The following is a 25956-nucleotide window of genomic DNA, read 5'->3' as shown; positions in this document are numbered from 1 at the left end:
AGCAACGAATCCTTACTTAAAATTATTTTTAACCATTCCCTTCTGAAGTTGAGTTTTTAAATAGGTTGAGAATCAGAGGATTGCAGCCTTCCAACATCAGGCTGTTTGAGCCTTCCCCGGGCAGTTGTTTGTATGTACAGTTTTTTGTAATTAGTAGTTAATAAAGCAGTTAATAAAGTAGTTAATAGTAGTTAATAAAGTCAAGTCTTAAGTATCTGCAGCAAAATTCTAACATCGTTCCTATCAAAGAAACTACTTAATTAAGTGCTATTTTAGTTTTCACTTTAGTTACTTGTCCCCCCCTCCTTACGACTGCATTTACACCTAGGATTGTGGACCATATCTTAATGAGAAATATAAGAACAGACATTAGGTAGGGGGGGGCGTTATTCCATTGAACCGGAAGGAATTAAAGGATTCAACTAAATAGATTTTCCCAGATAAAAATGAAGTAAAAATTTGTAGTTAGTCTATATGATTGAGAAGAGGAGTAATCCAATAGGATTTTTCAATAATAGGCTATATATTTCGTCACTGTTACACCTTAAGATCGTATGTAAAACTTTCACACTTTTGAAGTAAGTGCCAAAATTTTTTTGCTAAGCTATTCAGCCTTTTCTCAAAAGGAAGTGTCTGGGGCTACACGGAAAGCAGGTCGTCCTTGTCTGGGGTCGGAGGATGTCATAAATAAAGATTTAAAGGAAAAGGGAACTTTCTGGGAGGGTGTAAGGAGGGAGGCCTTGAAAAGATTAGGTTGGAGGAGGAGAATGCATAGCTGTGTTGGCCTAAGGCAGCTTGGTGCTGCAGCGACTTATTAGTAGCAGTAGAATCAGCATTTGCCCGCAACAGATTGCTGCAGATACCCCGTTTGAATTCACCTCCGGAAACAGTATTTGGTAGTGATTTCAGAATTCGGCCGATTAAAAGATTCAACTAAATAGATTTTCTCAGATAAGAATGAAGTAAAAATTTGTAGTTAGTCTATATGGTTGAGAAGAGGAGTAATCCAATAGGATTTTTCAATAATAGACTAATATATTTCGTCACTGTTACACCTAAAGATCGTATATAAAACTTTCACACTGCTGAAGTAAGTGCCAAAAATTGTTTGCTAGCCTGTTCAGCCTTTTCTCAAAAGGAGAATCAGCATTTGCCCGCAATCGACTGCCCCACAGATACCCCATTTGAATGCAGCTTAAAACAGATTGCCCCACAATACCTCATTTTGGTGCTGCAGTGAATTATTAGTAGCAGTAGTAGTAATAGTAGAATCAGCATGTGCCCGCAACCGATTGCCCCGCAGATACTCCGTTTGAATACAGCTCCGGAAACGGTTTGAATGAATGAATGAATAAACTTTATTACCTGTAAATGTATAAAAAACACAAAGTACGGAGTATTATAAATAAACAAAAACAAAATCAATAAACAGCGAAGAAAAAAAAATTAAAACTAACAAAAGACAACATGGACTAATTAACCAGTATCAATATGTAAAAAAGGCTGTAGAGTGTCATAAACGTGAATTAAGTTGATAGTCTTTTTACATAAATCATCACTGGAAGACAAAATCCGAGAATGCACATCTATTAAACTAAATCGATCAAATTTTTTTTCGGTATAAATATATATTCGGTATATATTTTTTGCAAAATCTGAAATAAGCCGCATGTAGAGTCAGACCACTAGGCACGACAATGTCAGAAACATTGGGCATAAACAGCGATGATTTATGCATGCATTGGGCTTAGAAAGTATGAACAATTTTGGCTGGTTGTTCTCAAATCAGTTTTGACTCTTAAAAAGGGTACAACTTCCACTTTCAAGTCAAATGAAACCCATCTGAAGTTTATACAACCACCCATTCCATAAAAACGTAACGTGTTCCCTTACAAACCTCGCCCTCAGGCTCTGGTGGTTTGTATCAACCCCAAAGGCCTTGTTATATGATCTTTGGACTATTTTGAATAAAATTACTGTCTCAAAATTTCCATTGGATGTATTGTGGGAAAAAACAATGTCTGGAGGGGGAGGTAGCTGCCCTCTGATCACTTTGACTCTTAAAAAGGGTGCTAGAAATTCTGATTATCAGTTCCCCTTCCGAAGTATATTCCCCTCCGAAGTATATACGACCAGAATTTATATAAGAACCTTATATGCCCCCGGGCATAACTTACAATCCTTGCCCTGAGAGCTGTGGGGGCGGGTTTGTTTTCCTCAAAGAAATAATTTTCGGAACCTTCAACTACAATAAATAAAATTCCTATCTCCAAATTAAGATTGGATATTTTTGAGGAAATGATGAGCGTGAGGAGGCTGGTTGCTCTCAAATCAGTTTTGACTCTTAAAAAGGGCACTATAACGTCCAATTTCAAATCAAATGAGACCCATCTAAAGTATATACAACCACCCATTCCATAAAAATATTACATGTCCCCAAGGCATGACTTAAAACCCAATCTCCAGGCCAGTGGGAGATTGTGTCAATCCTTAAGTCATTGTTATATCTTCTTTGGAATATTTTGAGCAAAATCACTATCTCACAATTTTAGTCAGATTTGTTTGTTGAATTATGGTAGTCAAGGGGGGGGGGGGGTAGTTGCCAACTATCACTATTAATACTTAACATGGAACTATCACTTCTAATTTCCAACCAAATAAACCTCCTCTAAAGTTTATTCAACCATCTCTTCCATAAAAACCTTAAATATGCCCAAGCATATACTAAAACCCTTTACCCCAGGCTCTGGGGGTTTGTTCCCCCCCCAAAAAAGCCTTTTTATATAATATTTACACTATTTTGAAAAAAATGGCTATCTCAAAATTTGGGACGATACTCTGTGCGCATGTGTGTGATGGGGAGAGGATTTAGCTGCCTTCCCATCACTTTGACTCTTAAAAAGGGCGATAGAGCTTCTGATTATCAATCCAATGAGCCCCCTCCGAAGTCTATGGCATATAACTTACAACCCTTGTTCTGAGAGCTGGGGGTGACGTCATCCGCAAAGACATAATTTCTGGACCTTTCATCTATGTTGAGCAAATTGGCAGTCTCAAAATTTTGATTAGAAGTGTTTGTCAAATGGTTGGAGTGAGGGGGATGGCATTTGCCCGCCGATCACTTTCCACTAATAAAAAGGGAACTAGTCCTCTCAATTTTCAATCGAATGAGCACCTTTTGATGTCTCTACGACAACGCTTTCTGTAATAACCTTAAATGCTCCAAGGGTATAACTTACACCCCTTACCTTGAGGGCTCTGTGGGGGGAGGGGTATTTTCATCCTTAAAGACATAATTGCTGGACCTTTTAACTACGTTCATTAAAATGGCTCTAACAAAATTTCAATCGGAAGTGTTCTGGGAAACGATGGGCGTGGGGGGTATTCTCCCTCCGATCAATTTCGACTATTAAAAAGGGCACTAACTCTCTCAATTTCAAATCATAGGAGCCCTTTTGAAGTTTCTACGACAACACTCGTCAATGAAAAACATATATGCACCGAGGGCATAACTTACAACCCTCATCCTGAGGGCTGTGGGGGGGGAGGTATCATCCTCATAGATACAATTTCCGGACCTTTCAACTACGTTAAACAAAATGGCTATCTCCAAATTTTCACCGTAAGTGTTTGGGGAAATGGTGGGCGTGGGAGGGGGTTAGTTGCACTCCGATAACTTTTTATTATTAAAAAGGGCACTAGCCCTCTTAATTTCCAATTGAATGATACATTTTTAAAGCTGCTAAGACAACTGCTTCGATACGAAGTGCCCTCGTCTAAGAAAAACCAAAAAAATGAACAAATAATACATTGTGCCAACATTGTTCTTTTTTTAGGCAGCGCTATTGTGCCGTCTCTGGCTAATTATTCAGCTATATGTGAAAAACTGCAACATTCTTAGCTGTTGACAACATATCGAAAATTACAATCTTTACATGAAAAGTGCCAACAGTTAATTACACCGAAATTAAACTTCAAGCATATATGGCAATTTGACAAGCTGCTGGCAGATTTCTCCAATCAATCAAAATACAAATTTACTAGGCTATTTCAAAGAATTTCACAGATAGAAAGAACAAAACTCACCCGGCCAATTTATTAAGCATACGCGATATAGGCAATTTTACACAAAGATTGGGACTACAAAATTTTACCCCTTTTCAGTAACTGTTTTGTCCAGCGGTGCCAACCGACGAAAATGCTGAAGAGACGGGAATGCATTTTTCAAATCTAGGGAGAGAGAATGTTTTAATGAGATTGTAAACAAAGGCCTTTACAAATATACTGAAGAGGCCCTCTTCCCCTCCTCAAAATTGGTACCTTTGGCTTTGTCCTTTTAGAAGCAGACGATTTAAATAAATTTGCATTGGCTTCATAAATATAATAAAACTATGAACAAAATTTGTGACAAACATAAACTTAACAATGAAATAAAGTAATGGCTTGAAATAAAATAAAACAGAAACATTTGCGAGGCTGTATCCACGGGACACTGGGGTTTGACCCTCCCCCCCCCCTTCCCATCGAAAAAAAAGTCCTGGATATGGTCTTGGACATGCGTAATACAATCTTAATGACAAAAACAAACAAAAAATTTCAAAACTCCCAAGTAATAAATCTCACAAATTAATTGCCATTGGGAAAACAAAATTTCTATAAATATGTTTTTTTGGAAAGTCTTGAAAGCTCCTTTGTCACATATTTCGCTATTTTGAGATATTAAAAACTATATTTTTAATAAGAAATTAATTATTGCATGAAAACAATTGGAACTAGAAATAAACCTATCTGTTCTCCGTTCATCACATAATTCATGGGTTTTTTGGTTTTAGCCAAATAGATCTTACAAAAAAAAATAACAAAAGAGTAAAGTATTGATATACATCTACATTAGGAGCCAATGGATTACACTTTTAAACAACGAAAAAAAAAATAAAATCCACAATTAACAAAAGCTTAAAAATTAATGATGTAGCAAACAAAACCTTTTTCGAACAGTTGTGGGCATCAAGGCATGACTAATTCTAGAAACAGCCAAGACAGATAGTCTTTGAATTAAAATCGAATAGTTGTGGGCATCAAGACATGGCTAATTGTAGAAATAGTCAAGACAGATAGTCTTTGAATTAAAATCGAATAATTGTGGGCATCAAGCCATGACTAATTGTTGAAACAGCCAAGACAGATAGTCTTTGAATTAAAATCGAATAGTTGTGGGCATCAAGCCATGGCTAATTGTAGAAAAAGTCAAGACAGATAGACTTTGAATTAAAATCGAATAGTTGTTGGCATCAAGCCATGACTAATTGTAGAAACAGCCAAGACAGCTAGTCTTTGAATTAAAATCAAATAGTTGTGGGCATCAAGCCATGGCTAATTGTAGAAATAGTCAAGACAGATAGTCTTTGAATTAAAATCCAATAGTTGTGGGCATCAAGCCATGGCTAATTGTAGAAACAGTCAAGACAGATAGACTTTGAATTAAAATCGAAGAGTTGTGGGCATCAAGCCATGACTAATTGTAGAAACAGCCAAGACAGCTAGTCTTTGAATTAAAATCAAATAGTTGTGGGCATCAAGCCATGGCTAATTGTAGAAATAGTCAAGACAGATTGTCTTTTAATTAAAATTGAATAGTTGTGGGCATCAAGCCATGGCTAATTGTAGAAACAGCCAAGACAGATAGTCTTTGAATCAAAATCGAAAAGTTGTGAGCATCAAGCCATGACTAATTGTAGAAACAGCCAAGACAGATAGTCTTTGAATTAAAATCAAATAGTTGTGGGCATCAAGTCGTGACTAATTGTAGAAACAGCCCAGACAGATAGTCTTGGAATTAAAATCGAATAGTTGTGGGCATTAAGCCAAAACTAATTGTAGAAACAGCCAAGACAGATAGTCTTTGAATTAAAATCGAATAGTTGTGGGCATTAAGCCAAAACTAATTGTAGAAACAGCCAAGACAGATAGTCTTTGAATTAAAATCGAATAGTTGTGGGCATCAAGCCATGACTAATTGTAGAAATAGCCAAGACAGATAGTCTTTGAATTAAAATCCAATAGTTTTGGGCATCAAGCCATGATCTGATTGTAAAAAAAGCCAAGACAGATAGTCTTTGAATTAAAATCGAATAGTTGTGGGCATCAAGCCATGACTAATTGTAGAAACAGCCAAGACAGTTAGTCTGACTGAGTGAGAGGCAAATCTTATAGTATAATCCTTATTAGGATTGTATAAGGTGTATGTTAGGATTGTTATGAAGTATGGAGGGTGTTCAATTGAGTGATGTCTGATAGATAGTTATGTCTGATGGATGTCCAATTGAGGAGTATGTCTAAGACAGATAATGCAATTGAGTGAGAAGCAAACCAGGCATTAATCCCCCCTCCCTTACTAGGATTGTATAAAAATGATAATAGTTCATTTGTTAATAGAAAAGTCTGTCTATTATCCGTCCATGCTTCATTCCTATGGCAGAAGAACTAAGGTTGACAGTCATAAAAACTAAGATAGTCATATAGCCCTTAGTTTTCTAAGTGTTTGGTTAAATGGCACGGGTAACTGTCAAATAACAAAAAAGAGAACTGGCAATTACAATGTATTTACCAAAATAGTTAATAGTTTCTTGAGGAATTAAGCAGCCATCTAGTGTCTCATGGCGAAATAAAATGGTAGTAAAATAAAGCGTGAAGCATATCATCTTATAGAAGCCAATCAAAGTGGTGAAAAAGTTGTATAGAAGAAACACAGTTTTATAGAAGATAACGAATTCAATAGAAGACAACAAGTTCTATAGAAAAAGAGAATTTCTTTAAAAGACAAAAATGTTCCATAGAAGAAAAAAGTCCCGTGAAAGAAAAAAAAGGTCTCTGGAAGAAAATAAGTTCTATAGAAGAAAAAATAGCTCTCTATCAGACACGTACGTAGGAATTTTTTTCGGGGGGGGGGGCAAAACACTTGAAACAGAAGATAAAAAGTAGCACTTTTTTATTTCGTAACTAAATAAATGCAAAAAGCACGTATATCAGAAAATATATATTAACTTTATCTATATTTTAAATCGCAACCTTCGAGCAGAGCTAAATGCAAATTTCTCCAAAATTTCATCGACCGATACGAGAACATCTCTGTAGACATTCAGGAGTGCCAAGCCATTCAGTCGGTCTTCACTCCTCCGACTGCAAAGATACGTTTTAATCTTTTACATCGAAGGAAATGACCTCTCAATACATGCTGTAAACATTGGAACGACACAAAAGATGCTTAGTAGCTTGTGAATATTTGGAAATATTCCACGTTCAAGCTCAGCCAAGCTCTGCACTACTGTCTTTGGGAAACGACTGGGTACTATTTTCAGTCACTTTACTCGTCATAATTCAAGCTCAGTCATCACAGCGGAGTCTGGACTCGTTAGATCAGAGGCATATAATTTGATCACTTTTTTAAGATCACTGCTAGGCTGTTTCACAACAAAAGATGGCAGTATTCCGATGAGGCCTTTCAGCTTGACCTTGTGCTTTGTGAATCGAGATTTATGTGATTGTATTAGCTGATCTACAAATGGCAGGAAAATGGAGACGCGATATTAAAATTATATATGTTTTTCTGCCGGGATATCACTTGCGATTTTGACAAGGTTCCTCTTCCTTGGCATGACAAGAGTATTTTCTAGTTCTCTGTATAGCCTAGTTGCTCGGAGTAACAACTGATGGAAACTTCCCTCTGCACTATTTTGAACTTCTTTGAACATTTCTGATACACTTTTGACGCACTGGATGCAAATAACTATATCTCTGTTTCCAGGCTTTAGCAGCTTAGATAGATTCAATGTATACCCAAGAAAAAAATCCATCACAATGAGGGTCACTATGTACTCCAAGCTCAGGATGTTTTTGTGCAGACTTCTGGCTTTTGACGACGTTAGCGAGTCCCCGTCCGTCTCTATCTCCTTTAAGGCCTTAAAGATAGGCACAATCAACTGCTTTGAGATCTGAATATCATCATGTCGTTTGACCCTCCTAGTCTCGCACAAGAATTCAAGATTAAGTGCAGTATAAGTTCTTAGGATAGCACTTCACTTTGCTCTAAAGTGAAAGAAATTAACTGTTTCACGTATTGTCATCATACAGTACTTGATATCAGCTATTGTGCTTGAGTCCGTCAGCACCAATTTTAGGGAGTGAGCGATACAGTGAACGAACTTAGCGACTGGATATTTACTCAAAATAACAGCCTGGGTCCCTGATAAATGTCCACTCATGTTTGGAGCTCATAACTTTGTCCCTTGCAGAGTTTCATGTCGAGACCAAGTTTCTCAATTCGACTTAGGATAAACTGACCAAGGCTTTCACCGCGCCAGTCCTCAACAACGATGAACTCGATCAACTCTTCCCTAATCTGCAGCGTTTCACTGTCCACAAATCAAAGTCCTAGAGCCATTTGTTCCCGCCTTGATATATCTGTAGTCTCGTCTACAAGAATGGTAAAAACAATTGGCAGATTTAACTTGGTCAACTATCTTTTCGGTTATTAGCTGCCCACAAATATCAATTAATTTATTCGGGATTTTTAGGCTGGAATACTTGGCATTGCCGGCACTTCTCTCAAAGACATTTTTCATCACTGGATCGTCCTTCCACCGATAACTTAGCAAGGTCCTGAAATATCCATCGTTTTTTACGGGCAAGGGGAATTTCCCGGAGTGTTCATCACCACGCAGAGCAATAATACCCTGTCTCCCACACATCAGTATTGTTTCAGCGATAAGACAGAGCCGTTTTCTGTTTGTCTATATGTCTTCTCTTTTCTGTGTTTCACGATAGAGGTTTTCTGCCTGTTCAGTGTCGCCAAAACATTTTCATCCCAAATAACAGCTTCTGTATGGTAAGAGTTAGACAGATGTTTGGAAAAGTCTTCCAGTGCATTTTTCCAGTTAACATATGGCTCTAAAACAAGCTGACCAAATTTTTGATGGAAATATCGTCCGGCTTGGTCAGAAGCAAACACAGTACAATATTTACAGAAACACCCTTTTTTTTTACTGCCAAAGAACTAGCCAGACATACTTAAACATCCAGCTAATCTGAAACTTTCTTATTTTTCTTCCTATGACTTGAACAGGGAATGGATAGTTACTGTTGGGTTTAAAAGGCCTTTTGAGCAAATTGTACTTTGTTTCATCGAGCGTCTTCTGTCATAAGAACTTCCCATGACAAGCTCAATGTCAATATTTATTTCAGCTTTCATCATTTCAGCATTTGCTGATATTTGCTGAGATGAAGTCGTAGGATCGGTTACAAAGGATACGTTTTCGTGATGCGGAGATGAAGGTTCATTACTGACGGCAATATTCAATTCGCTATTGCCATCCCATTTTGATTCAGAATCACTAATTCGTCTTTTTTTGCTGCAAAGTTCAAAAACACTTTGCTTTTTTTCGGCATTTTCACATTTGGTAACGACCTTTTAATAAAGAACCATCGGTGGCAATAGTAATGGAAAATCGAAAGAAGCAAAAATTCAGCATGTTTGGTGGCAACATTCTAGAATATTCACTTTACGGTGATTCACTTTATATATATATATATATATATATATATATATATATATATATATATATATATATATATATATATATATATATATATATATATATATATATATATATATATATATATATATATATATATATATATATATATATATATATATGTATATACATATATATATATATATATATATATATATATATATATATATATATATATATATATATATATATATATATATATATATATATATATATATATATGTACATATATATATATACATATATATATATATAATATATATATATATATATATATATATATATATATATATATATATATATATATATATATATATATATATATATATATATATATATATATATATATATATATATATATATATATGCATTTATATATACACACACACACATATATATATATATATATATATATATATATATATATATATATATATATATATATATATATATATATATATATATATATATATATATATATATATATATATATATATATATGCATTTATATATATACACACACACTATATATATATATATATATATATATATATATATATATATATATATATATATATATATATATATATATATATTGTGCCGGAAAAGTTAACTTTCCCCATCTGGCTGCACCACCAGAGCCTTTGAAGACTTCGCTTACTGGAACTACGTCAGAATCAGAGCGTTTTTTTCAAACATCAGAAAATATAACTAATGTTTCCTTTGGTGCCCAAATTGAACTTCGTTTGGTGCCCAAATTGAAAATCAAGATCAATTTATGCATACTTTCAAAGTATAAGGGCAAATTTATCATAGAGCAGGGTCCCTTCTACCATTTTCAGGTGAGAATCGTAAATTTTTACAACTATTCTTCATCAGTGATGGCAGTTCTGAATAGAATACACGTTGTGAAATTCCTCCCGACGTTGAAAGGACTATCGTTTCCCAATTGCAACATCTTTTCCACGAAAATAATGATTTAGTGCGCCTGTTCAAAACAGCAACCGATTTGATGCCTACTGATACGCATAAAATTGTTATTTCCGCTGACAAAACGCCAACTGGCGAACATGTGCGTAGATACAATGCTCCAACTATCGACGAAGTGGCAATCGTTATGGTCGGTGATCAGTTTTTACCTCGAGATATTATTCTTCATAAGCGAAACGCTCAGTTGTTAAGAATTGCTGAAACTCATCGATGCTACGATACCCTACAATATCCTATCATTTTTTGGGACTCTTCCGGCAAAATTTGAAATCACTTATAAACTACATAGTAAAACTTAAAGTGTTTGGGTCAGTGCAATGCCGGATGTACTCAGTGGTATGGCAAAAACGAGGATTGCCACACGCACATAAACGAAGATTGCCACACGCACATATTTTAATCTGGCTACATGATAAAATTATTTCCAATGAAATTGAGGATGTGATTTCCGCTGAAATAACCGATGAAAATGTCGATAAGGGCTTATATGATATTGTGTTAAAAATAAGATGGTATGAAAAATATTACCTTGCGGAGCACTGAATGAAAAATCACCATGCATTGGCAAAGGAAGGTGCACAAAGCAATATCCTCGACTTTTAGTACCCAACACAATTACCGGCAACGATGGTTACGCACTATGTAGAAGAAGATCTACTGAAGATGGCGGTAAAACAGCAATAATAAAGAAGCAGAACGGTACCACCATCGAAGTAGATAACCACTGATTTGTTATATATTCACCTTTACTATCAAAAACATTTATACACACATAAACGTTGAATACTGTAACTCCGTAAAGGCAATCAAATACATATGTAAATACGTCAACAAAGGCAGCGACATGCCAGTTTTTGGCTTGCAGTCCGAAATCAGCAATATCGATGAAATTGTACAATATCAGGCTAGAAGATACGCAAGCAGTAATGAAGCTGTTTGGCGAATTCTATTCGCGAATAGGAAACGGAAAGCTCCCAGTAGACTCAATTTCAGGACGTATACAACTGCCTGCTGAATTCTGTAATTTAGTGACGTCCAAAAATGAATTGGTTGAAAAGTTATTTCCGAATATTCTAACCAATTATATAAATCACAAATGGCTCAGTGAACGATTGATATTGGCAGCCAAGAATAAAGGCGTCCATGAAATCAACAATATTATTTTGACCAAGATTCGAGACCAGGAAGCAATTTACAAGTCAGTCGACACGGTTCTGGAACCAAATGAAGCGGTTCATTGGTGGGTTAATATTACGAAATATTAACCCACCAAAGCTTTGCAATGGCACGCAACTTGCCGTAAAAAAAAAAAACAATGGAAAACGTAATAGAGGCAACAATCTTGACAGGTCCTTTTGAGGGTGAGGCTGTTCATATTCCTTGCATTCCCATGACTCCAACGGATCTACATTTTTAATTTAAAAGATTGCAATTCCCAATTCGATCAGCACTTACAATCACCATCAACAAAGGTCAAGGGCAATCATTAGCAAAATACGGTATAGATCTTAAAACAGATTGTTTTTCCCAAGGACAATTGTAAGTTGCATGTTCGAGGGTCGGTAAACCTGACAATCTATTTATATGCACAGACTATGGGACAGCAAAGAATGTTGTATATTCGCATGTTTTACGTAGTTAATTTATAGTGTATATGTATATCTATCGATCTATCTATCTATATAAAAATAAGTTGTATGCATGCATGTTTGTCTGTTTGTAAAAAGAGGTTTTGCATATCACGTAATTATAAGTATATAAGGCTTTGTACATGCACAGACAATGGGACAGCGAAAAATGTTGTATATTCGCAAGTTTTACGTAGTTACAAACATATAAATACTAGCTGTTTGTGGTTGTAATCCACGCCACACCAACACCTAGCCGATGTGGGCGCTTCGCATCCCCTCTCCAAGCCCCCCCCCCGCGCGTAAGTTGTTAAGCTCCATTTTAGTTACGCGCCATTGTAGTTGTGTCCCTGTGTCCCACCTGTGAATATAGATAGATAGATAGATATATATATATATATATATATATATATATATATATATATATATATATATATATATATATATATATATATATATATATATATATATATATATATATATATATATATATATATATATATATATATATATGTTTTTAACTAAGTAAAACTTGCGAATATACAACATTCTTCGCTGTCCCATTGTCTGTGCTTATAAATAAATTGTCAGGTTTACCGACTCTTGAACCTGCAACCATGGGAAAAAACCAGTATTCAGATCTATACTGCATTTTTCTAATGATTGTCTTGAGCTTGACGGTGATTGCTAATCAAATGTTCTCTTTTTCCCCGTCGTCATTTATATATCCCCCCTGTGCCCTTCCAGTGTCCCCGTTGTAGTTGTGTTCCCGTGTTCCAGTCATCATTTGTATTCCCTGTGTCCTGGTCATCATTTGTGTCCCAGTGTTTCGGTCTGTAATTTCTCTTTGAATGTCCCCGTCGTCACTTATATTCCCTGTGTCTCAGTCGTCATTTGTGCCCTGGTGTCCCGGTCTGTAACTTCTCTTTGAGTGTCCCAGTCGTCATTTATATTCCTTATGTCCTGGTCTGTAACGTCATAAAGTCTTCAATGACTCTCGTGGTGCAGCCAGATGAGGAAGTTTAACTTTTCCTGAGGCGCAACACATTCCTATTGTTTCCCCATTAAATTTCAAGGGCTTGCAATAGGGACAAATTTTAGCCATAGTCCTGATTTGAATACATCTACTCAAGCTATAATCATCGAATGGGCTGTACCTGAATACCAGGCGATAATTTTGACGTTGCTCTTGTGATTCCAAAGCACGCTTTCTTTTGGCATCATTTCTTTGAGCCGCAAGCCTGTTTTCACGTTGTTCTTGTGATTCCCCGGCACGCTTTCTTTTGGCATTACCTCTTTGAGCCGTAGGCCTTTTTTTACGTTGTTCTTGTGATTCCTCGAGATACAAGTTCAGCCGTAGGCGCTTTGTCAGAGAAAATAACAATTTTATGCGTATCAGTAGGCATCAATTCGATTGCTGTTTTGAACAGAAGCACTAAATTATTATTTTTGTGGAAAAGATGTTGCAACTGGGAAATGATAGTGCTTTCAACCACGTTTTTTTAATCATCGGTATAACTTTCAAGTTGTTTGGTTTGTTTTACCTTGGCTTGTCTTTCGTCACTATGAAATACATATTGCCGAACCTTTGTTTTTTAACTAAAATCTGATAGGCATTGTTGACCTTATCCAACTCAAAATCCCAAACCCAATCATCATCACTATCATTTTCAGTTTTGATTCTCGCTGTCAAGGTTGATTTTCATCTAACTGCAGGGTTTTCGTTCTTTAGCCGCAAGCCTTTTGGCATTAACTCTTTGAGTAGCTTCCTCGGCTGTTTCTTCTGCCATTGTAGGATTTATTTTAAAATTTCTCTTTGAATTAACTCTTTGAGCAGTTTCCTTTGCTGTTTCTTCTGTCATTTTAAGATCTATATTAAAAATTTCTCTTTGAAACGCCTTCTTATATACTTACAATGACGTCATTTACAGTCGACAAACATGACGTTAGTCGACAAACAACTTCATGAGGGCATAATACTCAATCTTTATAATGACGTCGGTCGACAAATATAACGTCAGTCAACAGTCGACAAACATGACGTCAGTACGCAAACAACTTATTTATATATATATATATATAGATATATCTATCTATATTGACAGGTGGGACTTAGGGACACAACTACAATGGCGCGTAATGATTTACGCGCGGGGGGCTTGGGGAGGGGTGTGAAGCACCCTCACCAAGTAGGTGTTGGTGTGGCGTGAAGCACCACACCAACAGCTAGTATATATATTAACTAGCTGTTGGGGTGGCACTTCGCGCCACCCAAACACCTAGTTGGCGGGTGTGCTTCGCTAACCCACACCCCAAGCCCCCCCCCCCGCGTGCTTAAGTCGTTACGCACCATATTAGTTACGCGCCATTTTAGTTGTGTCCCTGTGTCCCACCTGCGAATATATATATATATATATATATATATATTATCTTTGTTCTTTTAATTCGCCTTTTAATCGTTATACTTTTTAAAATTCTTGTTTTTTTAATGTATGATTAGTAGTTATGAATTTTAATTCGTCAGGGATATACATAAATGTTGTAGGGAAGGTGGAGTAGGTAAAGAAGTACGGTACGTACTACAAGTGGAGTACGTCCACTCCATTGGAACGTATCGCCAGCAAAGACACCCGAATTAGGAAATTATGTATTCAAGACTACATTGATTAAGATTGCTTTCGGTATAAGCCTTTGGGAATAGGCTATGAACGTTACCACGTTCCGTCAATGTGATACATAAACAATGTGATACGAACCAACTTAGTAGGTTTATCGTGAAGAGTGTTTTAGGGGAAACGCGTATGTTCTCACTATTTGTAAACCCTAATTACTCTAAATTTTGCAAAATTGTCGGGTTCATCTATAAAAGTTAGCAGAACAGAGTTTTTCAAACAGTTCGTGGTAACGAACTGTAGTAAGGAGCGACCCGGCTCAATAGTAACCAAAACTCTAAAAAATGGAATGTTGATACAATACCTACATCAAAAGAATCGAATTTTAATGCTGATTTTAAATATATAAGTTTCATCAAGTTTAGTCTTACCCATCAAAAGTTACGAGCCTGAGAAAATTTGCGTTATTTTAGAAAATAGGGGGAAACGCCCCCTAGAAGTCATAGAATCTTAACGAAAATCACACCATCAGATTCAGCGTATCAGAGAACCCTACTGTAGAAGTTTCAAGCTCATATCTACAAAAATGTGGAATTTTGTGTTTTTTGCCAGAAGGCAGATCACGGATGCGTGTTTATTTGTTTTTTTGTTGTTTTTTTTCCCAGGGGTGATCGTATCGACCCAGTTGTCCTAGAATGTTGCAAGAGGGCTCATTCTAACAGAAATGAAAAGTTCTAGTGCGCTTTTTAAGTGACCAAAAAAATTGGAGGGCACCTAGGCCCCCTCCCACGCTAATTATTTTACCAAAGTCAACGGATCAAAATTCTGAGATAGCCATTTTATTCAACGTAGTCGAAAAACCTTATAACTATGTCTTTGGGGACGACTTACTCCCCCACAGTCCCCATGGGAGAGGTGACAAGTTACAAATTTTGACCAATGCTTACATATAGTAATGGTTATTGGGAAGTGTACAGGCGTTTTCAGGAGGATGTTTGTGGTTGGGGGAGGGGTTGAGAAGAGGGGGATATGCTGGGGGAACTTTACATTGATAGTTTGTCATGGGGGAAGGAAATCTCCATGAAGGGAGCGCAGGATTTACTAACATTATTTAAAAACACAATGAAAAAATAAATATGAAAAAGTTCTTTCAGCTGGAAGTAAGGAACAGCATTAAAACTTAAAACAAACAGATGTTATTACCCATTTGAGGGGCTCACCTCCTCCTAATACCTCGCTCTTTACGTTAAAGTATTTTTAGTAATTTCAACTATTTATTCTACGGCTTTTGTGATTCTGGGTTTATTCTTAATGAATTGGGACGAAATTTAAGCTTTAGTGTAAAGAGCGAGGATCTGACAAGGGGGCGAACCCCCTCATATATGTAATAAAAATATGAGAGTACAAAAGTTCTTTACGTAAGCTAATTTAAAAGTTACGTAAATCTTTTACTAATAAAAATATTCGTAAAAAATTAAAAGTTCTAGTTGCCTTTTTAATTGACCAAAAAATCGGAGGGCAACTAGGCTTCCTCCCCCACTCTTTTTTTCTCAAAATCATTCGATCAAAATTATGAGAAAGCCATTTAGCCAAAAAAAAAAATGCAAATTTCGTTTTAATTATTCCTCTGAGGAGAGCCAAAATCAAAACATGCATTGATTCAAAAACATTCAGAAATTAAATAAAAAAAAACAAGTTTTTTTAACTGAAAGTAAGGAGCGACATTAAAACTTAAAACGAACAGAAATTACGTCGTATATGAAAGAGGCTGCTTCCTCATTAACGCCCCGCTCTTTACGCTAAAGTTTTTTACTGTTTTAAAAAGAAGAATTGAGAGCCAGAGTCAAACTTTAGCGTAAAGAGCGGGGCGTTGATGAGGAAGCAGCCTCTTTCATATACGAAGTAATTTCTGTTCGTTTTAAGTTTTAATGTCGCTCCTTACTTTCAGTTAAAAAAACTTGTTTTTTTAGTTAATAAACAATACAGGATGAAATAAGTCTGTGTAACACTTTGGCTGCTTTTATTTTTTCCAAGCTTTGATGGATTTGCAGTAGGCTAGAGGTCGGAAGAAATGATAACACCAGGATAGTCTTAACTTACAAATGTCATATCATCCATGAAATTACAATTACGGATGTTCCATGTCCATAACTGTGTCTTCTGCAATTTTAAGGCTCTCTATTTAAATGCATGCCAAAAGATATTCAAGGATTGAATATATCTGTAAAAGGATTGAAGCGTTTATAGACTAACCTTAATTTCTTGTAGATTTGAACGTGGATAAGTTCATTATTCCATTGTTCAATTTTGTTCTAAACTTGGTAGTTCAAGTCGTTGCTTCAAAACTAAATAAGGCCCTAATCAAATGATCATGTTAATTAACAAACATTTTGACCCTTATCAATAAAGAAAAAACAGATTTGGAAAGGTGTTTTTAGCCAAAGAATTCAGAGAACTGAGTAGAAGTCAGTTTTTGGTGCTTTAATAGGGATATAAAATGAATCAAAGGCTACTAGATGATATTGATTTTTTTAGCAGGGGGGGGGGCTACCTTGAGTTTTGACTCATCTTTTTTTCGTCTTCTTCAATGTGGAGTTTTCTAAAAATATATATATACCTGACGCGGGGATGCCATGGATATTCTGTGGTAGCCACAACACTGTGCTGGGTAGAGAATTTAGAGTGGCGAAACCCTATATAGGCCAGTGTATTCTCCTGATGAGCCCTTATGTTGGGTGTTGCCTCTGAATTATTTGTCTATATTATTTTTTCTATTGTTTGGTAAATGACGACTTATACTTATTGACGACATGACTGCCTGTCCATGGATTATACTTTATGGTTGATTGTGTGTGGCTATGCTGTTTGAACTATGTGATTGTATGGGTGAGTAGGGTTGAGGCCTCATTCAAGTGCTGGTCTATATTAATCACTAATTTAGGAAAACAGTCTTCCTTTTCTTCTTCTGTCTCTCTTTTTTTGTGTGTTTGTGCTGTTGCATTGGTGATTTCTCTTTTCATGATATACTCTTTTTATGATATATATATATATATATATATATATATATATATATATATATATATATATATATATATATATATATATATATATATATATTTAACTACGTAAAACTTGCGAATATACAGCATTCTTCGCTGTCCCATTGTCTGTGCATATAAATAGATTGTCAGGTTTACCAACTTTTCAACATGCAATATATAATTGTCCAAAAGAAAAACAATCCGCATTCAGATCTATTCCTCATTATTGTAATGATTGTACTGAGCTTTGTTGATGGTGATTGTTAATCGAACATTCCCTGTGTCCCCGTTGTCATTTATATATCCCCCTGTGCCCCCGGCGTCCCCGTTGTAGTTGTGTCCCTGTCTCCTGGTCGTCATTTATTTTCCCTGTGTCTCGGTCATCATTTGCGTCCCGGTCTGTAATTTCTCTTTGACTGGCTCGGTCGTCATTTATATTCCCTGTGTCCCGGTGTCCCGGTCGTCATTTGTGTCCCGGTGTCCCGGTTTGTAATTTCTCTTTGAGTGTCCCGGTCGTCATTTATATTCCCTGTGTCCCGGTCGTCATTTGTGTCCTGGTGTCCCGGTCTGTAGTGTCATCTTGAAATGACGTCATATACAAAGCCTTATATACTTATAATGACGTCATATGTAAAACCACAAACAAACGAACATGCATACAAGCAATGTATTTTTATATATATAGATATAGTTTCTTTTTTGTTTTTCTTTTTTAGTTTTTCTTTTTGTTAGTTTTGCAGTTTTTTAGTTTTTTTAGCTTTTTTTTCTTTTTACTTTTTTTAGCTTTTTTAGCGCCATATTAGTTACGCGCCATTGTAGTTGTGTCCCTGTGTCCCACTTGTGAGCATAGATAGATATATATAAATATGTTTTTATCTACGTAAAACTTGCGAATATACAACATTCTTCGCTGTCCCATTGTCTGTGCAAATAAATACATTGTCAGTTTTGCGACTCTTGACCATGCAACATATAATTGTCCATGGGAAAAACAATCCGTATTCAGATCTTTACCTCAGTATTCTAATGATTGCTCTTGAGCTTTGTTGATGGTGATTGCCAATCGAACATTCCCTGTGTCCCGGTCATCATTTATATTCCCTGTGTCCCGGTCGTTATTTGTGTCCTGGTGTCCCACTCTGTAATTTCTCTTTGAGTGTCCCGGTAGTAGACAGATCTATATCTCATTATTCTAATGATTTCTCTTGAGCTTTGTTGATGGTGATTGCTAATCGAACACTCCCTGTGTCCCGGTCGTCATTTATATATACCCCCTGTGCCCCCAGCGTCCCCGTTGTAGTTGTGTTCCTGTATCCCGGTTGTCATTTATATTCCCTGTGTCCCAGTCGTTATATGTGCCCCGGTGTTCCAGTCTGTAATTTCTCTTTGAGTGTCGCGGTCGTCATTTATATCCCCTGTGTCCCGGTGTCCCGTCGTCATTTGTGTCCCGGTGTCTCGGTCTGTAATTTCGTCAGTCGACAAAAATGACGTCAGTCGACAAACAACTTCATGACTCAATCCTTATAATGATGTCAGTCGACACACAAACATGACGTCAGTCAACACACAAACAAACAAATTATTTTTATATGGATAGATATACTTATACTGTTAGTGCGTTTGTTTGTTACAAACATCTATGTATATTAAAAAAAAAACTAGAAAAAAACACCTGAAAAACTAAAGAAAAAAAACCTACATTGATAAGGATTGATATTTCCTTACCATCCATTAATATAAAGAATTCGATTCTTATTATACTCCAACCAAGTTTTAGGGGAAACTTTTTTTTTTTGAAAACTGTAAAGGGTCACTCGGTTACAAATTAGAACTCATATTATCTCTATTAAGGGCCAAACCTATTGGCACGCAAACAACCACTCGCCAACTCACCATTGCTCCATGTGTCCCCCCACTCTTCTCTCTTTCCTTTTTTTTCCTCATAGCTATTTTATAGTCCCCGATTTCCCGAAAGGCCTTGGGCCCCCCCCCCTGTGGGCACCCACGACAGGTACGAAAGGTCAACATGAAAATTATTCTGACTTGTTAGATGTTGACGCCCAGGGCTTAATTGGCAATGGGGCAGGCTAACAAATTACCTCCCAGACCTTGTTTTACTTCCCCAGACCGAAAGATGCCCCCAGCTGAAATTTGTTGCACGAAAGGTGTAAATAAAAATAATCTGATCTGTTAGATGTTGACACCAGTGGCGCAATCTTCTATGGGTCTAGGGGGGAGGCAATTATTCTTCCAAGACTTCCCTTTTTCCCCTCTTCCCTCCCCCCAAAGCCCAGTTTGACACCCAGCTGATATTTATATTCCCTAAAAATCTTGTCAAAACTAAGATGAGCCTTTATAATTCAAGTATCTACAGAAACGATTCAGTTTGCTTTAGTATTTCCTTACTTTTTTTACTATATGGCTCATTTGTTTGTTTTCAATGTCATTTTCACTTGGTTCGGAAGTATTAGCTCCAACTTTAAGCCCCCCCCCCAGAATTTCGAAGAAATTCTGCCACTGGTTGACATCTTGAAAATACTTCAATTTTAATCATTACAATCCTAAGCGAAGAGATTTATAGAAAAATAAAATTGGTTAGCACCTTGCGACAGCGCAGCGGATTTGACTGGGCTAGTGGATCATGGACTTGCAGGTTCAAATCCTGCATGTCGCAAGGGCGTGTTTACTTCCGCACCAGATTTCACAATATTTTCTTTCATGTCGTTTATTTTCATATTTTTCCTGAATTTAATTTGTAAGGTGATTTTCTCATCTAGATGAATAAAACACAAATTTTTTTTGTATGTTTACTATTAATAAGTAGCCTTATAAAGGCATTCATTAAGTAGTCCTCTTGGTGCCAATTACAGTCACAGGCCTGTTGCGAAATTTCTTATTTTGGTGGGAACAAACACCTTAAGAGCATAATCGAAAGTATTTTCTGTCAAACCCTTTAATGGGATGAGACACGTCAATTTTATCTTTGACAACTAACTTCCAAAGTAAATTCAAATAATGACGGAGGGATCTATGCATTTCAATTATCTTCACGGTAAAGTAGATAATGAAGCCAAAAGACAAACTTAAATACCACACAGCCAAATTGTCAAAATAGATGTCGAGAATTTGTATTTTAACTGAATTCTGACCAAAAATACAGTGAAGGTTTACGTCCAATTTATTAGTGAGCTTGTTAATCAAAGTGGGTGACAATATAGGGGACTCCAAAAGAGACCAAATTACTCAAATGATAGTTCCTTTTAGGTACGTTTAGCAATATGCTCAGGATATCATTGACATTTGACACAAAATATATGTTTGATACTGCGCAGAATATAAGAAAAAGGGCAAGGTTCCTGTGCGCCTAAAACATAATTGTTAAAAAGGGTAGGAGAAATGACAGACGTGACTTTACTAACATAAATATACCACTTATAGGTAATAGGATGACTATTGCTGGTATGATGAACCTTAACAGAAATATTAAGGTTCATTATCGGCTGATCATCACGAAGACATGTTCCATTGGGAATTCCTCTTAGGGGACCAACAATCATCAACAGATATCGTTTGAAATTTTCTGTTTGAAAGTTTGTAGATTGTAGTTTGTAGATTTCGTTTGTAAAATTTATAGTTTGAAAGTGAAATTTTACCTACCATTTGTGAGTGAACTTGTTAATCACAGCAGGTGACAACATAGGGGACTCCAAAAGTTACCAAATTGCTGGAATGACAATTCTTTTGAGGTGATTTTTAGCATTTACCTAGTAGGTATGGTCAAAAATTTTTAGAGATTGCACTTTACTGAACTTAAAAAAGAAAATTCTGCTCCGTTCTGTCTAAAAGACGAAATCAACACTTTCTTGTAATGCAAGTTTCAGTAAAACTGAATATCTTTATATCCGACAAAAAACACGAGAAGTTAAAGCTCTACAAGTTATAGCAAGACTGCCTTGGCAATTTGTTGTGGAATCAGGAATAAGGTTGACCCAGGTACAGTGCGACACGGGTTTACTATTTTTGGAATGGGAGTAACATGGGGAGTAGGCAAGGGCTTGGTGGTCCTAAATTTTGCCTCATATGCAGAAATATGGATAAGACGGTTAGAAATATGGTGGGTGAGCTGTAAAAGGAAACACATGGTGATTGTAGGTTTGTGAGATGGCTTGCAAGAATAGTGAAGGATGAAGAATAGAAAGACTAGAAGGATTTATCAGGCTAGTACTGAAGCATAGAAATATATTTTTGTAATTGGGGTAATCTTGTTAGTTATGTAATGTTATGTTTATATAGGGTTCGTTTTAGTTTTATTTAAGTTAAATTAGAATTTAGTCTTCTATTCTGCATAGCCTCTGGAACTTTAGAGCGCTAAATTTTTTATTACTATTGTTATTAATATTGTTACTATTAAAATCAAATTTTATGAAGATTTTTATCTTGTTTTATAATACCAAGAAAATTGTTAATCATTTAGTATTATGTTTCTATTTATTTTTTATTTTTCTTTGCTCTCTTTAATTTTGTTTCATGTTGCTGATTTTTGAAAAGGTGACTTTTGAAAGGACGTGTAGCCTTAGATGGTATTAACTACAGACGGTTGTTGGGTCTGTGACTGATTAATGAAACCAACGTTGCTGCTGTTGTTAATGAGTTCTTTCGTGGAATAATCTTTTTCAATTTCATACAATGAATTGTTGCTATTTTGCGTCGTTTCGTTCAACCGATTCAATAGACCAATTTAAAATGAGGTTTTTTGGTTTTGTGTAATATGGATGACCCATTTCGAACTAAAACGAGAAACATAGATGCATAAACTCTTGGTAAACCAGTTGCATGAATTAATAATGATTTACAAATTAATAATTAATTATGTCTGTTCTTATAGTTAATTAGTTACTTCTAATTAAATGACTTTGTTGTTAGCTTAAACGTCAAAGAGTTAAATTTTTTTTTATGTTTCGATTGCTGCAAACATATATGTTGCAAACATAGTTGTTAGCAACAATGTGCGGATACAAACAATTTGACATGAAACCTAAGACCAATACCCAAAAATTATTTAAACCCAATAAATTTAAAATTTCAAAAAAAAATATAACTTCAAAATATAAAATTTTAGACACAAAATGAGTTCCCAATTGCTTATGAGGCTCTAAAACTTACTGGTTCAGTTGGTAGTAGCAAAATTTTGAGCAAGCCAAAGGTATTCCTATCATATTAGAGTATGTAATGTAATACTTATTGTATTATGTCAAATTCATTTTGACTTACCTGTTGCTGAGGCTGGCATATAGCTGTCTCCAATCCTTAGTGGTTCGTAGTTAAACAATGAATAAACAAAGATGGCTAGCAATGAAACGGGTATGAAAAATCCCCAATCTAAAATCCAGTAAAAACTGAGCTTTGTTCCAAGCATGAAATTGATGTCTCTAATGAGATTTTTATACCCTAAAAACAGGTTCAAGTAAGAATTTTCTTTATTGAAATAATACTATATTAATAGCTTGATCTAAGACTTGGAATTGGTTCCAAACTTAGTTCTTCAACTGGTCTGTCAGAGGAATCATCATCATCTATATGATTATTTCCATCCTAATATTCGAATTATATCCGCTAGTCTTTTCGACCACTGAAAAGTATAGGATTATGTGAATTAAGCTAAAAAATAATGATAAAAAGTTGCTATTTCCGTTTTTGAAAACTTTCCACAGTATTTTCCAATTAAATAAAGAAGAAGCAAAACAAATTTAAACTACAAATAACAATTAAATAAAGAAGAAGCAAAACAAATTTAAACAACAAATAATAAAGTACAATATGTAAACAAAGCTGAGTCATAGCTATAGAATAGTAGCGAGATTGTTATCTTATGTTGTAACATTAAGGCCAAAGGAATGCAAAAAATAGAACAAAAACTTTACAAAAATACAAACTTTCAAAAAAATAAAACTTACTTATACTTACTTAAAACGTACTTAAACTTAAAAACATACTTATTTTAAAAATATAAGAACTTACTTAAAATATACAAAACTTAATTATAAAACTTACAAAAAATAGAAAAATAACATAAACATTAACAGAAGTAAATCTTCGGCACAATTTCAAACAATACAACCTCTGATGTAAACTAAGGAATAATGTCATTGGCCTATGAAACAACCTCTGATGTAAGCTATGCAATAATGGTGTAACCTATGAAACAATTCTTTGAATGAAACAATATTGGCCTCTGGTATAAGTTAACAATCATGTTACTGACTTATGAAACAACCGCTTGCGTAAGCTAAGGAATAAGTTTATTGGTAAATGAAACCTCATTGGCACGAAAATAAATCAATTCAATTCAACCACCCTTTTCAAAATGGAACTGCCTTTTTAACACGTAATATTTCTTTTCCTCAGTGCAATGCTACCAAGGTGAACAAGTTTAAAATGATTATTTATCTTTTTTAAGCAACAATTTCGAATTTTAAGAAAGACTTAGCTTTGTCGAATTATTTAAAACGTAAAACTACCAGGCCACGTAAATGGGAAACTTTATAGAAGTGAATCTTTAGCTCGTTAAGTTGGATATAACCGAAATTAAAATAATATTTGTGCCACTGAAAGCTTAGGATTACCTCCATCCCTATTTCAAATACACTACTGTCTCATTTAATATTGCGTTTGATTCTGAAAAAGAAGATCGGCATATTTCTTAATCATATTCAATGAAAAAAAAGTTTCTTCAACTGAAAGTAAGGAACACGATTAAAACTCAAAACTAACAGAAATTACTCCGTATATGAAGGGGTCGTCCCTCTCCTCAATACCTTGCTCTTCAGGCTAAAGTTGTTAGGATTTAAAAAAACACCTTCATATTCTAATTAAATGGCCTTTGTGTTTCAGGTGTCGTTCTTACAAAATTGGGACAAACGGTCAAACTTCAACGTAAAGGACAAGGTATTGAGAAGGAGACAATCCCTTCAAATAAGGAATAATTTTTGTATATTTTGAGTTTTAGTGTTGCTCCTCACTTTCAGTTGAAAAAAACTTCTTTTTTTATTTAATTTCTGATCATTTTTCAAATAATGCCAGTAAATCTGGCTCACCCTCTATGAACATTTCCCTTCCCTCACGGGAAACTCCTCCAAGGAAAGTTCCTCCTGCGAAAAATACACCACCCACAAAATTCCTTCCACACAATTTCATTCTCGCTGTGACCAGTGACCAAAATTTTAGTGACCAATAAAACAATGGATTGGGGCGAGACCCCGCAATCTAAGTTGAGTTAATTAATTAGCCTGGTGTGTAGTATTACTCACCTGCCCTGTGTGTGCTATGCTTACCTACTTATGAGCTGCCCATGCTTTCCTTTTTTTATTACGTGCTTTGCCTTAATTTACTTTGTTTATTGTGTGTTTTATATTATAGGTGCTCAAGTCTGAATAAAAGAACTATTCCAAATTCTACATCGCGTCAGGAGTGGGATCAGGAACAAGAAACCTGATATGGATGTCCAACAACCTTTGATCAACTGGGATGGAGATAATTGGACAATGAATGGACAAAATTCGAAAACCATGCAAAACTAATGTTTGAAGGCCCCTTAGCTGAAAAGCAGAAAAGGTCCAATGTGCATACCTCCTCATCTAGGTTGAAGATAGAGGACGTGAACTTTTCAAGACATTTGACATTACAGAGACGTACAAAGACAAAGTTATTCCATACCTTAAACAGTTTGTCAGGAGTGGGATCAGGAACAAGAAACCTGATATGGATGTCCGACAACCTATGGTCAACTGGGATGCCATACATAAGGTTTAACCATACTTCTCATTGCTGGATTATTTTTTAGTAAAGACTCAAAAATCATGCTATTTTCTCACGTTAAGTAAGTGATGTTAAAATTGCAACATGAAACCACTATAAGAATTATTTCATATGGTTTTTAATTTAATTTAGTTGAAAACCCGTCTACAAAACGTAAAAAAGACGTTAATTAAATAAAAAGAGACGAAAAAACGTTATTGTTCTTATATATTATTTTTCTGTCGTTTTCAAATGTTGTTCTGTTTTAAAGGACGTAGAGCAAATGAAGAAAGAGATGAAA

General features: G+C 35.5%; 1 long non-coding RNA gene across 1 annotated transcript in view; it reads right to left on the bottom strand.

Annotated features, from left to right (window-relative positions):
- Positions 1–23560, bottom strand: part of LOC136038836 (uncharacterized) — a 343955-nt gene extending 320395 nt beyond the window's left edge. Inside the window, exon 1 of the long non-coding RNA XR_010620325.1 lies at positions 23133–23560. This is a non-coding gene — a long non-coding RNA (uncharacterized LOC136038836). The remainder of the gene's footprint in view (positions 1–23132) is intronic.
- Positions 23561–25956: the final 2396 nt, after the last annotated feature.

This window comes from Artemia franciscana, chromosome 18 (genome assembly GCF_032884065.1).
Source record: "Artemia franciscana chromosome 18, ASM3288406v1, whole genome shotgun sequence".
In the NCBI taxonomy this organism is placed as follows: Eukaryota; Metazoa; Arthropoda; class Branchiopoda; order Anostraca; family Artemiidae; genus Artemia; species Artemia franciscana.
The sequence above is the reverse complement of the archived record's forward strand: the minus strand, read 5'-3'. Positions and strand labels throughout refer to the sequence as shown.